The following is a 13,761-nucleotide window of genomic DNA, read 5'->3' on the forward strand; positions in this document are numbered from 1 at the left end:
TCCAGACATCATTATCCTCTCCTCCATTTTATCCTCAGAACAACCCTTTCCATACTAAAAGATTTTGAACAAGGTTTCTTCTGAAATTAACACTGGAGGCCCTTATTGTTCTAACACAATCTTCCTTGAAGAACGGATGATAATAGATTACTCCCCCTCCAAGGTTCTCTCAAAACAGATAAGAATTTCCCTTTGTGAGGGCAAAAGTCCCTCTCAGACTTTTGGGAAGGCTCATAGAACAGGTTCTACACAGGGCTTTTTTTCTGGGAAAAGAGGTGGTGGAACTCAGTGGGTTGCCCTTGGAGAAAATGGTCACATGGCCAGTGGCCCTGCCCCCTGATCTCCAGACAGAGGGGAGTTTAGATTGTCCTCTGCGCCGCTCGGCCATGTGACCATTTTTAAGAGGTGCTGGAACTCCATTCCACTGTGTTCCTGCTGAAAAAAAGCCCTGTTTCTACATACTGAAAATAAAACAAAATGGTACAGAAATTACCAAAGCAACTGCATGTCACTGGGCAGCACTGCAGTGAGGCACACCTGACCGTCCATTGAGGCACGAGAGAGAAACATGTACATCGTGACTTGGATAACAATATACTGATATACCACCTCTAAATTTGTTCCAGCCTGCATTCAGCAAATCACATAAACCATACAACATAATAAAACAGATAAAAAACATCTAAATATAAAACAATAAGCAACCCAGCATAAAAAGAGCATTTTAACTCAAAGGAACGAAAGCAGTAGGAAACCATCGTAAGGATCTATTCATAGCAACAGAACTGGGCTGCAATCTACAGATGCTTCTGCTAGAATAATTTGGTGCGCTCAGGCTGGGGGCCGGGCACCCCCACTCCATCGGAGGGAGAGGCAGGCATTCTCTTCCCGGGCATCATGGCCTTCTAGGGAGCCGGACCCAGGCCTTACATAAGGCAGCTCTGCCTCTTGGAGCCTTGCAGTTGGCTCAGCGTGCTTGGTCCATAGCAATGCAGGATTAGCTGGTCACTGGTTGTCCAGGCCAGGTAGGAATTTTTTCACTTTTTCCCAAATTGGCTCTCAGGAAGGGTGTTTTTCACCTATCTTGTATTGCTTCTGGGTTGTGCTCATTGGTGAAGGTGGTGCTGCAATAGTGGTCACTAGCAGGTTAGATTGGGTAGACAGAGCAGGCCAGTGAGGACCCAGTAGCACCTCCCCATTGGTGGGAAATTGGTGTCTATCAGGGATTGGCTTGCATGCTTCACATCTGCCAGCTGAGAGGGTAGACTGCCTGGGGGACCCCATGTACCAAGCCCTGCCTGCAGGTTCCATGGCTTGGGGTCTTAGGAGCTTTAAGGGGGGAACCAATCACCTGGCTGGACCAGGGTACAGCCGTTCTAGGGTTCCCAGGTGGCCTCCAGTGGCAGCAAACTCCTGGAGATTTGCCCCCTCATCTGCCAATCATCCAGTGATCAGCAGGAGGGAGCAAGCTCCCAGAGTTTGCCTGCCGCCAGCAGGGACCTTAGGAACGCACACCAGGTGTATGCTCCCAACTGGTGCAGTGACATCACTTCCGGAAGTGATGTTGTTGTGCCACCCACGGGAGCTTTCCTATGCTTCATTTGGGGCTGATTTGGGCCCCAAATGGGCTAAATCGGCCCCTGCAGAGTGTGGGAGCACTCACACAGCCGGGGCGGTGACATGGAAGTGACATCATTATGCCAGCTCCAGGGCATGCACTCGGCACAAGGTACGTGCCAGGGACTCCACCCTCCCGATGGGAGGTGAGGGGTACCTGGCAACCCTAAGCCATGCACATGGATGGTTTGCACCTGGGGCAGTGGGTTACTCATCCAGACAGGTCAAGGAGGAGGTCCAGGCGACCCCTTGGACCTGACCTGAACTGCTAGTTATCTTATGTTCGTTAATCAAGTGGCCCTTTAGTACCCAAGCCTTGTGTCTGTCTCTTCATTCTGGATTGGGCAGGGGGCACAAAACAGGAGACTTGGACACCTTAGAGGCAAACATAACTAGCTCCCCCACCCCAGTTCTCAAAAAAATCTAATTGCTGACCAAACAGTTTCTCCATGATGCTGATCTTCAACCTTTCCAGAACCAGGGCACAGCTTAAATACCCAGTCAGCCTCATAGGGCCTCAATTAGCAGCAAAAACGTGTCAGGAAATCATGTAACAGGAAGAGGAGGAGTTCTGACCTCATCAGTTGGATGGGTGCCTTATACATAGGGTTGCTAACTCTGGCTTGGAAAATACCTAGCAATTTGAGGGTGGACCCTGAGGATAGCAGGGTTTGGGAAGGGGAGGGACCTCAGCAGGGTAGAATGCCATAGACTCCACCCTCCAAAGCAGTCATTTTCTCCAGGGGAACTCATCTCTGCTGTCTGGAGATCAATTGTAATTCTGGGAGATCGCCAGCCCCCACCTGGAGGCTGGCAAACCTGATTACAATACAGTCTAGTAGGACTATCTATCAAATGTATAGCTTTCAAGCATTCACTATGTGGCCTATAGGTTTGCCTAAAATGAAGTTAGGAGGTCAGACATTCAGAATTCAGTACAAAAGTCTGATTTCCTGTTATTCCTAAGCAGCCCTTATGCATGAAATAAATCCTTATAATGGCAGGAAAAAAGCAGTAAAACAATGTTTTTTCATGTATGTACAAGACAGAGGGGGGAACTGCTCTGATGTTACAATGGAAGTTGACATCTGAAGATTTGATCAGGGGCCATCTGGCTGTAGAGGTAACCCTGGAGTATTTATTCAAACACTAGCAGCTGGTGGGGGACTTGTAGAGCTTTTTGGTAACAGCTTGATGTGGGATACTGGAACACTGCTGAGGTTTTTAAGGATAGGCTCAAGAATATGAGAGAACAAGAACAAGATAACAAGAGGGCTAATCAGTGAGCCATCTGAAGATGAATGTCCCAGGAAGAGCAGCGATTGCATTTAGGGTGGGGTCCAGCCTACCTAGTTATTTGAAAGGGTAGGTTCAATAGAAATATTTAGAAAATCAAATGTCATTGGTTTTAATCAGGGCTTTTTTTCAGCTGGAACCCAGTGGAATGGAGTTCCAACACCTCTTGAAAATGGTCACATGGCTGGTGGCCCCACCCCCTGATCGCCAGACAGAGGGGAGTTTAGAGTGCCCTCCATGCCAGTGGCACGGAGGGCAATCTAAACTCCGCTCTGTCTGGAGATCAGGGGGCGGGGCCACCAGCCATGTGACCATTTTCTCCGAGGGCAACCCACTGAGTTCCACAACCTCTTTTCCCAGAAAAAAAGCCCTGGTTTTAATCAAAATATTAAACAAGCGTGTGCACACACCATTAAATAGCCTGTAGCGAGCTCCAGAACACCTCAGATATTTGGCCATCTGTTTGATCTGCTCTCAGCTTGGAGCTGGGCTTACCCTCTTCTCAACTCCAAACGCCAACCCTGTATAGAATAGTATGATGATACTTTGCATTTGTGTAGCACATGGCAAGTACAAATCCCAGGAGATCTGTAAGAAACCTGGAAGTAGGTGCTGTTGTGAATCTGGAGGGTTTGGATGGCTAGCAACCCAAAGCAGGAGAAAGGTACAGGGAAATATATTCATTTTCTTCCAGTCGGCACCATGGCTCTGCTTCAAGATGTTTGCCTGATAAAGGGACAAACTTATTAATGTTGTCATTGCTCTACTGAGGTCCAAAACCATCTGCTGCTTTTCCATCCGTGGTTTCACACTGGCTTCTTGCCATGGAAGTCGATGGAACCATTCTCTCACTCGTCCTACAGAGGACAATACATTTTGTAATTAAGAGAGAGGTCTTTTGCAAAACGCAACCTTTGACCACACAGCTGAGAAGCTTTGCTGTAACTCTTCCTTCCAAAACCACAGTTGTCTTTTAATGCATTGTGAATATAAAACCTACACGGAGTACAAGCTGTGCACAAATTTTCTCCTACTTTCAGTCCCATGGTGACCATGTTCATAAGTGACATGGCAGAGAGGAGCCAAAGGCACATTCTGTGTGAATGTGGAGATCGCAAGGAATTAGATGTGAAGCCAAAAGAGCGTCAATAAGGTTATCAAAATTTCTTCCCCCCCCCCCACTCCATTAAAGCAAAGTGCACATTAGAAGCAAATTGAGATGTTCTTTCGCAGGCTAAACACGCAAGGGAAATCAATCAGAAGGCCATTGGAACCTTAAAGATTAACAAAATTTACTCCAGAGAAAGCTGTCATGAGTAATAGTCAGTTTATCAGATATAAGCGTACATCCATAGGAGATATATTGATACTTAAGTTACAAGCAACATCGAAGGCAAACAGTTTTTAGAAGGCTATTGGACTTCTAAACTGCAGTTTCACGCCACGAAAATCACTATAGATCTGGAATTCCATCTTTCTTTCCCCATTTCATGCAATGGCACCTAGTATTTGGTGGCATTGTTGGTACCCAGGGCTTTTTTTCAGCTGGAATGCGAACGGAGTTCCGGCACCTCTTAAAAATGGTCACATGGCCTGTGGCCCCGCCCCCTGATCTCCAGACAGAGGGGAGTTTAGATGTTCCAAAAAACTTAGGTTTCAGTTTATTCAGCTGAACAGCCCGTAAGCCATACACTCTAACAAAGTTTAAGAATTAAAAATAATGGTTAAAGAAAAGGTTGCCATGTCTACAATGCAGTTTTTACAAAGGCGCCTCAGTAATTTTGAGGCGGTAGAGATGTTTGAATGCCTCAGTAGTCATTTTTTAAAGAATCTTTCTCTGGTTAGTTTGTCCTTTGGACAGTGAAAGAAAATATGGGCTAGTGAGTGAGTCAACTTCAGCCAAAGGGCATCCTAAGGAAGCGGCCCTTTGTCTGGGCTGTCGGCAATGTGTTGCCACGTGCAACCATGTATGACTGCCTCAGTTCTGGGACCACTAGCATACTGAGGTAATGAGGCTCATCGAACTGGGAAGGACATTTAATTCCCACGTAGAGCGGGGAGCCTTTTCGTGCCGCATCTTTTAGAAGGGAGTCCCAGTCCTGCTTTAGCAGCTTCTCTATTAGTTGTTCTGGGTTTTTCCCAGGTTCTGGTCTCGTGAACCTAATTTGTTCATTTCCGTGTCCACAGTTTTGTTCCACATTGACCAGCAGCGCTCTTGGGCTGTTGATTTAGTGAAGTCGGGAAGATCTTTGGAGTTTTGCAGTCTGTTCTTGAAATTGACTATGGCCTTCCAGTTCAGAGTTGAGATTTTTGGAAGGCCCAATTCAAGTTGTATGACTGTGGAGGCTATACATGGTAGTAGAGCAAGTATTTTCCGGAAGAAGGTTAATTGTAGATTTTCAAGTTTTTCTATTGGGCCCAGGAACCAGATCAGGGAACCATATAGTATGAAAAATATAGAACGCTTCACAAATTTGCATGTCATCCTTGCGCAGGGGCCATGCCAACCTTCTCTGTATCATTCCAATTTTAGTATATGTGCTGCCGAAGCGAGCACATGACTTTTTCTTGAAATTCCAAGCGTCCTCCCCCCTCCCCCCACTCAATAACATTCTATGCTCTGGAGGGATTGCTCTGTTCACAATAGTGAAGCCCAACAGGAGGGATCCATGAAAATTTTATTGCAGTTAATGACACAGCTTGGCATCTGCTTTGAACTTGCAACGGAACATCAATGCAATTGTGGTAGCTTGATGACTGTAAGTTCAAATGCTGATGGCATTTTTATGCAAAGTTTTTTTGCAGGATCCCTTTAATTTTTTGCAGTGTCCCTAGTCCTCAACTAGGCCTACTTTTAAGAAAGTAATGTGTAACAAAATAGTCTTAAAACACACCTATACATTTCACCATCACTACCACCATTTCTGCATATTTTGTTTTCTTTTCCATTGATTATTGGCTGAAGGGAGCTTGCCTCTTGCACCCAATGCCTGGAGCTGCTGAGTAGGATAACACATTGGAAGAGACATCCCTACATTCTGAGAGGTCTTGAGACATAGTGCCAGACACTCCAGGGTCTTCCCACTCTCTGCCAAATTCCCTGGAGCTTTCAGACAGCAGGATCCCTTTTAGTGCTGGAAGCTGCCTAACAGAGGGTCCTCTCAGCACCCTTGGAGCTCAGCTGCTTTTTTCCCTTTCAGAGCTGCTGCAAACCACCATTGTTGCTGTTGAAAATTTCAATAACGGCAATACAATTTTCGTGGAGCCCTACTGTTGCACTTCACTATTGTCAACAGAACACTCCCTCCCCCAGGGCAGAGGTTCTCAACTTTGTTGAGTTTGGGGGGACACTTGTGGAATTTCAAGTTAGTGAATGCCACCAGAAAACAATTGCAATGGCCCATCACAAAATGGCTCCCACGTGGGCAACTGCTTCCAGTGGGCGCGCCTTGCTGTGAATCCTTCTCTGTCCCGTTCAGATCTCTGCCCATCTTTCTTTTCCTGCAAACTGTGTGTCAGTGAAAGTCGTTGGAACAGTAAATACAAAGCATTTGGTGTCGCTTTTCAGCACTGAGCTTCCATAATTTCAACCGAGAGTGTATGTGAGTTATAGCAAAAGGCATTCCAAGGATCAGTTGGCACGACAAGCACAGGCTAAAGAAACCATTTATTTTTTTCACTGCACTTCTAGCATTTCTGAAGAATGGGCTGACTGCAGCAGTAATAAAGTAGTACCAAGAAAGGAGACATGAGAAGGACTGGCAATTTCCTGCTTCAGTCTCTGGTTGCTATTGGGGGTGGGGACAGAATAGGAGTTTCCTTCTCAGCTTTTAGGCTGCATTCCCAAGGCAGTGTGAAAGAAAAAATGGTGGGGGAGGGGGAAATATGATGACCCCCCCCACAAGTCATTATGGGTCCCCCACTTGTAGAATACAATGGCCAGCTAGTAATCTGTTGAAAGATGCAGGACAAGCCTAAAGTCACGACTCAATCAGGCATGGCTCCATGGCTATTTTTCTAAACATTTTGATCCAATGGAAGAACAATGCATCATTGACTGGTATTGATCTAGCTTAACAGAGAGGACCTCTGGTGACCTCAGCCTGTTCACTCAAGGAAACTCCTCCCAGAGCAGCCTTAACTCCTTGCCAGTGCTGGATCTAGGGTTGCCCGTGCCCAGGGCAACCCTCGGCCGGCCATCTTGCGCGCGCGCACAGTGCACGCGTGCTCCCCACACTGCATGATGATGTCACTTTGATGATGTCATCACACAGGGCAGAACAGAGGCAGCGTGCGGGGCTGGGAAACCGCCCGTGCCATTCGCCTCCCCGCAGGCAAATGGCACAGGCGGCCTCGCAGCCCCCCGCGCTGCTTTCACCTGCCCCGCAGGACAGGGGGCGGCTGGCTTGCCGGGTACCCCCTGCCCTGCAGGGCAGGCAAAAGGCAGCATGGCCCCCCATGCTGCTTTCACCTGCCCCGCAGGACAGGGGGCGGCTGGCTTGCCGCGCATCCCCTACCCTGCAGGGCAGGCAAAAGCAGCACGGGGGGCTGTGAGGCCACCCGCACCATTCGCCTGCCCCACAGGACAGGGGGCGGCCGTCTTGCTGCACACCCCCTGCCCTGCGGGGCAGGCAAAAGGCAGTGCAATCACCCGCACCATTCGCCTGCCCCGCAGGACAGCGGGCGGGCGGCCACCCCCTGTCCTGCGGGGCAGGCGAATGGTGCGGGCAGCCCCACAGCCCCCCGTGCTGCCTTTTGCCTGCCCTGCAGGACAGGGGGTGCGTGGCAAGCTGGCCGCCCCCTGTCCTGTGGGGCAGGTGAAAGGCAGCGCAGGGGGCTGCAAGGCTGCCCGCGCTGCTGCTGCCGGCACCCTCTGGCAGCTGACAGCTGCTCCCGGTACCTCCTCCCTGGCGGTGCCGGGGGCAGACAACCCCCCCCCTTGATCCGGCCCTGCTCCTTGCTTAGGCTTTCATTGGGAAAACCTTCCACTTGTGAATACTTGTTCATCTCAGGTCTTCCAGCTTCCTCCCATCAGGTGCAATTCAGAGGCTTATTTCAGGCGTTCCTCGCTCCCTCTAATCCTATGAAAATCAAACTTAAGTCTCTACTATTCCTCACCCCCATAACAACTTGAAATCAACTCTGTTTGAATCTGCTCCACATCTAGCACACAACCAAGGTTTCAGCAGGAGTGATCATATCCTGAAAAATCCACCTCTCTCAGGCTAGAGACTTTTGGTCTAAAATATGAACTGAAATGTCCTTAATACTCCAAAATAATGTAGTTAAGAATCCAGAAATGTTATTGTTATCCTTGCATTAATAGAAGGGACAGAGTAATATTGTACTATATGATAATGGCAGCAAGAACTTTGTATGCACAATATTGGAAGAAAGAAGAAATGCCGAAAACTGAAGAATGGATACAAAAAGTGTTATATATGGCGGAAATGAACAAATTAACAAGGAAACTGAGAGAGCAAGATCCAATGGAATTTTTTGAGGACTGGGGGAAATTGAAAAAATACTTAGAAAAAAGATGGGATCTTAAAGGACAATTATGGTCTTTTGAGTGTTATTAAGTAAGATAAGACATAATGTAAATCTTTACCACTGAGTTTAAAATGACAACTAAGAGACAGTATTTGTAACAGAAAAGGGGGGTTGTAGTGCTGTTGGAAGTCAATAGAGGAAAGGGGGAGGGGAGGGGATGGGGAGCACACACTACATCTTTGGGGGTAATTAGTAAGTAAGATGTAATAACGTTATGTATGTTATGTTAACCATTCAATAAAATTTATTTTTTTTAAAAAATCCACCTCTCTCAAAATCCTTTAAAAACATTTTTTGTAACATGCGATCTGAAGAAGAATTCTGGAGTACTTGAAATTTTGCATACTATGGGTCATTTGGCTCGTCTTAATAAAAGAACGCAATCATGGATTGGATTTTTGGTTTTTTAGATTTTACTGTTGGACCTACGCAGCTGTAAACACCTTTTTTCATTTTTTAAAATTCTGTCATCTTTACCCTTAGCCTCAGTCTTGGTCAAAATCCAATTGGGAATTATTTATAAAGCATTATAAAACGGTTTCCCAAACAAAGAAAGAATGAACTATTGTTACATGTTTTAAGATGTTCCAAATATCGATAACTTTGGTGTATGAAGTCATAAGATAATAAGTTAGCCAAGAATGTGAGTCGTTGAAGTGGGAAAGACAGCGATTGTTAAGAGAAGGTTCTGAAGCCCTATAAATATGACAGGCTAAATTGATTGAGAGCTTCTTCTTAGAAGAGGCTCCTTGCCTGTGACCTTCATATCTTTGGAAAAGATACTTTCTTGCACTCACGTAATTGCTCTCCCTTAATGATCTATGTAGTTATAATGGATAGTATAATTTTCTATTGATTGAGTTGATATTAAGAATACTGAATAATTACTTTGCAATAATAAAGGCTTAAAACGGAAGCAGAGAGACTCCATAATTGTATTACTTGTGTACAATACCTGGTAACAAACCTAAGGCTTTATCAGTGGTGTACCTCCGGCCAGCAGTTAAATAGTTTGATATAGGGATGCTAACTAGATGCTCAGGGCTTCTTGAGATAGGTGTGCACTTATATCAGAATCAGGCCTGACCAAAGTCATCCAGAATAAACTGCTTAAGCAATCCCCTTCCTACAAGAGGCAACAAGTAAATAAACAGCAAGCAACTGCTTAAGCAACTCCCCCTCCCTTGCCCCAAATCTGTTAATAATATATAAACACTAGCAAGCAGCAAAGCAAATTCTTTTCTTTAAACTAACACAATCAGAAAAAAAGCCAGCTCCCTAAAGTATATCCTTTGGCCACTTAGTCTCTCACTCCCCCTGAAGCAAAGTAACGAAAACAGCTTGGAGAAGCAACAAGCCACCTTTGAACTGGCTGAGCTGTGTTTGATAGATAAAACTGAATATATTTGGTTTTACCCGGCTTTAATGTATTTGGTACCCTGGCCTGGATAGCCCAGGTGAGCCTGATCTCATCAGATCTCAGAAGCTAAGCAGGGTCTACCTTGTTTAGTAATTGGATGGGAGACCTCCAACGAAGACCAGGGTTGCAGAGGCAGGCAATGGCAAACCACCTCTGTTAGTCTCTTGCTATAAAAACCTCACCAGGGGTCACCAAAAATCAGCTATAACTTGAGGGCACTCTCCACCACCAATATATTCAATATCCCAATTTTATTCAGGATTCTCTAATTTGATTTGGTATATCTGGATAATGTCAATTTAGCCATTATCCTGATATATATTTGATATATCGATATCAAATTACACACACACCCCTAGCTGTAATAGTAAATTTTATCATTGTTTTGCACTGCCCCAAAGAGATCTGAGAATCACCACATTTTCTCCTTTACTAGGAATTAAAAACACTGGAAACAAGACCATCTGAACAGCTTTGGTGTTGACGGGATTGATAAATATAATGAAAATGGATTAATGTTTTGTTTTCTGTAAAAAATGAATTGAGGAATGTGTGTATTATTGCTAAAAAGTACTCAACCATACCTTTCTTACCAGGGCATACACAGCAACAGGGGGAGAATTTTGCATATTCTACTTCATGTGGGGCAGACCCAACTGGCCTGAGAAATGCCTTACACGAGCCCTTGTGCATTATAGAACGTGCCTTAGAATCCTCTACAGTACACTAAAGGTTTTTTTGCAGGTGTCTCTTGGCAGGTGAGCTGTTAAGGAAGAGATTTCCTCAAGGCAGAAAAACTGAAAACCATCTGGCAGAGGAACTGAACTAGGTGGAGCAGCAGGCCATCTCTTCTGCTGGTCCTCCAGGTCAACTGTTTGGCTTAGATGGGAGAACTATGTATAGTGCATTACAATAGTCAAGCCTTGATGTTACCATAGAATGGATCCAGGTGGCTAACCTGGCCACTTGGATCCATGCTATGGTAACATCACAGCTTGACTATTGTGATGCACTATACATAGGTCTCCTAAGTTAACTAGGAGGCTCCAATTAGTCCAAAATGCTGCAGCTTGACTGTTATCAGGAGCGAGCAGGAGCATGAACAGCACTCCCATCCTACAGTCACTCCATTGGTTACCTATCAGTTTCCATGCTCAATTCAAGGTATTGGTTATTACATACAAAGTTCTTCATGGCTTTGGTCTGGCGTACCTATGGGACCACCTCCCCCCTTATGTTCCTCCACGGCAGCTTCACTCATCTGAACAGGGTCTCCTGCAGGTGTCAGGCTGCACATGGGTGAAATCAACAGCAGCCCGTACATGGGCTGTCTCTGTGGTGCCCCCTACCCTATGGAACAACCTGCCTGAGGAGGTCAGGAGAGCATCCACTCTCCTGGCTTTCCGCAAAAGATGCAACACTGAATTATTCAAAAAGGCTTTTTACTCAAATGCAGGGGTCATTTGTAGAAAAAGAGCTGGAGGAACGCATTGGCACAACTCATTTGCATATGCCACACCCCCTGACATCACCTATCTGGCTGTTTTGGACCCAATCCTGGCCATTCAGGGCCGAAATTGGGCCCAAAATGGCAAAAAGGGACTGAAAATGCCTGAAAAGGGGCCCAAAATGGTCAGGATCAGGCTGCTGCTGAGCGGGAGAGTGATCCACCACCCATCAGAGGCCCAATCCGGGCCATTTTGGCCCCAATCCAGGCCAAAACGGGCTCAAAATGGCTGAGAGTCAGGTGGGCGGGGCCACCTGTCATGTGACCTCTTTGAGGAACCGCCGGAACTGCGTTCCCCCTCAAAATGAGCCCTGCTCAAATGGGTGGGTTATATTGTAGGGAGGGAGTCTCAGGTGTTTTGTCAATGAGATAGGGATCATAGACTTCACCGCTATGTTGCCTTACATATTATATGTTGCTTTAAATATGTACACCTATGTACTACCTGTGCTTTATATTGTTTAATGTTAGTCCTAGAATTGATTATGTGCTGTTTCAGTATTTCTTCTACTCTGTATTGGATTCTTGCTAATGCTATGTCTTTTTAAAGTTGCATCTATTTACCCAATGGCATTGTTTATGGAAATGTCCTTGATACTCTATGGAGACTTACTTGATACTGATTGTACTAATCTCACACTGTGTAATCCGCCTTGAGTCTCAGTGAAAAAGGCGGACTATAAATGACATAAATAATAAATAAAATCAATAAATAATGGTGTGAAAGATGGTGCTGGACTAGATAGACCACCGGACTTAACCAGCTGGGCACCTCTTAATGGTCCTCTGATAGCCCTCCCCTCATTATTTTATAGCTTCGTAGGACACAAGGCCTGATTTTAACAGCAAACAATAACCAGTCAACTAACCTCCAAAAGTAATTTGACAATACAGTAAGGGGAGTACCCAACTGCACTTTTTAAACTTTAAACTGAGATTGGCAACACAGCTCATGTTTTAAAGCACAGCCCTGTGCAATTCCCACCTCTGCCACTCCCACTTCATCCCATCAAAAGAGAATGCTAAGCACAGCTTCCAAATATGATTCTTCATATCTGAAAGGAAATACCTAGACAGAGCAACTGAAAACAAGAAAGGGGGGGGGGGGACACTAGAATAGCTTGATCGTCTTCGTCCTTCTGTGCAGCCCCACATTGGGATTGCGCAGGCGCAGGCCAGCCGCGGAAAAGATTTTTCTAGCTTTTAGAGATGTGAAGGGGACGTTCGGATCCACCGCGCATGCGCGCCGGTGTTCCCGCCAATTTTGAATGCATATATATCCGAACGTCCCCGGCATTCCCTCAGTTCCTTTTTTGCCGCCGTCGAAAAGGTTCTTATTGTCTAGCGTTCGTTGTCTCTCAGCGTCTCTTCAGAGTTCTTTGGTCGTTTTCTTCTGCTATTCGGTGTTTTCCTGTGTCCATCGGCGGGAGATACCGTTCAAAATGTCTCAGACGTCCTTATTTAAAAAGTGTCTGAAATGCGGAACGAAAATGACACACTCGGATGGCCATGAGCTCTGTCTCATCTGCCTGGGCGAGGGGCACGTCGTGGAGCGTTGTGCGGTGTGCATGTCTTTCACCCCGAAAGCGAGGAGCGATCGGAAGGCCAGGCTCCGTGCCTTCTTGTGGGATGCTAACCTTCTCCCCCCCAAGCCATCGGGCTCTTCGGGAGATAGGCCCCGCTCCGCCGCTCCGTCACCGGCGCCGTCTCGTAAGTCGCCAGAGCCGCTTCCATCGGAACCGACGGGGCAACCCGTTCCGGAGGCCCGATCTGACTCCGGTTCCGTGGATCGTCCTTCGAGTCGGAAGGCCAAGAAGCGTCCGTCATCCAAATCGAAGCCCTCGTCCAAAACTTCGGCCACAGAGGCTTCTTCGGAGCCCCTGCCTAAAAAGGCCAAGGCCAAGTCTAAGGCCAAGGGCCGTGCTCCATCCCCGGCTCCAACTGTGCTTCCCGGTACTCCGCCCAGACCGGTCCTGATAGCTGACGATGTGGTGAGTCTCCACACCCCGTCACCTCCTTGCACGCCTCCTCCGTCGGTTCCGGAGGAATTCCTGCCGTTCCCGCCTTTTTCGGAACCATATCAGCCATTCGAGCGTTCCCTGCCGTCTGCCCCGGCGCCTTCGGAATCCTCCGTTCCGATGCCGTCCGCCTCGTCGGTTCCGGCAACATTTCGCTGGCCTGCCCCGGTACCCGCTCCTCTACCTCCTTGCCAGTCTGTCCCAGGAGTAGGGAATATGGCCTCCTGGCAGGATTTTGTGGCCTGGTTCCAGCAGTCCGTGCCCTTCCTGCAGCATCCTTCGGTTCCGCAGCCTTCCGTTCTGGCTCAGCCGATTGTGCACCCTGCGCCTGCTCCTCCTGCGGCTAGCGT

General features: G+C 46.9%; 1 non-coding gene across 1 annotated transcript; it reads right to left on the minus strand.

The window, feature by feature from the left end:
• Positions 1–5,363: 5,363 nt before the first annotated feature.
• On the minus strand, positions 5,364–5,470 carry LOC129332960 (U6 spliceosomal RNA). Its single transcript, XR_008597362.1, has one exon. It is a non-coding gene; the product is annotated as a U6 spliceosomal RNA (small nuclear RNA).
• Between the last annotated feature and the right edge of the window lie 8,291 nt (positions 5,471–13,761).

The sequence above is a fragment of the Eublepharis macularius genome, chromosome 6 (genome assembly GCF_028583425.1).
Source record: "Eublepharis macularius isolate TG4126 chromosome 6, MPM_Emac_v1.0, whole genome shotgun sequence".
Lineage (NCBI taxonomy): Eukaryota > Metazoa > Chordata > Lepidosauria > Squamata > Eublepharidae > Eublepharis > Eublepharis macularius.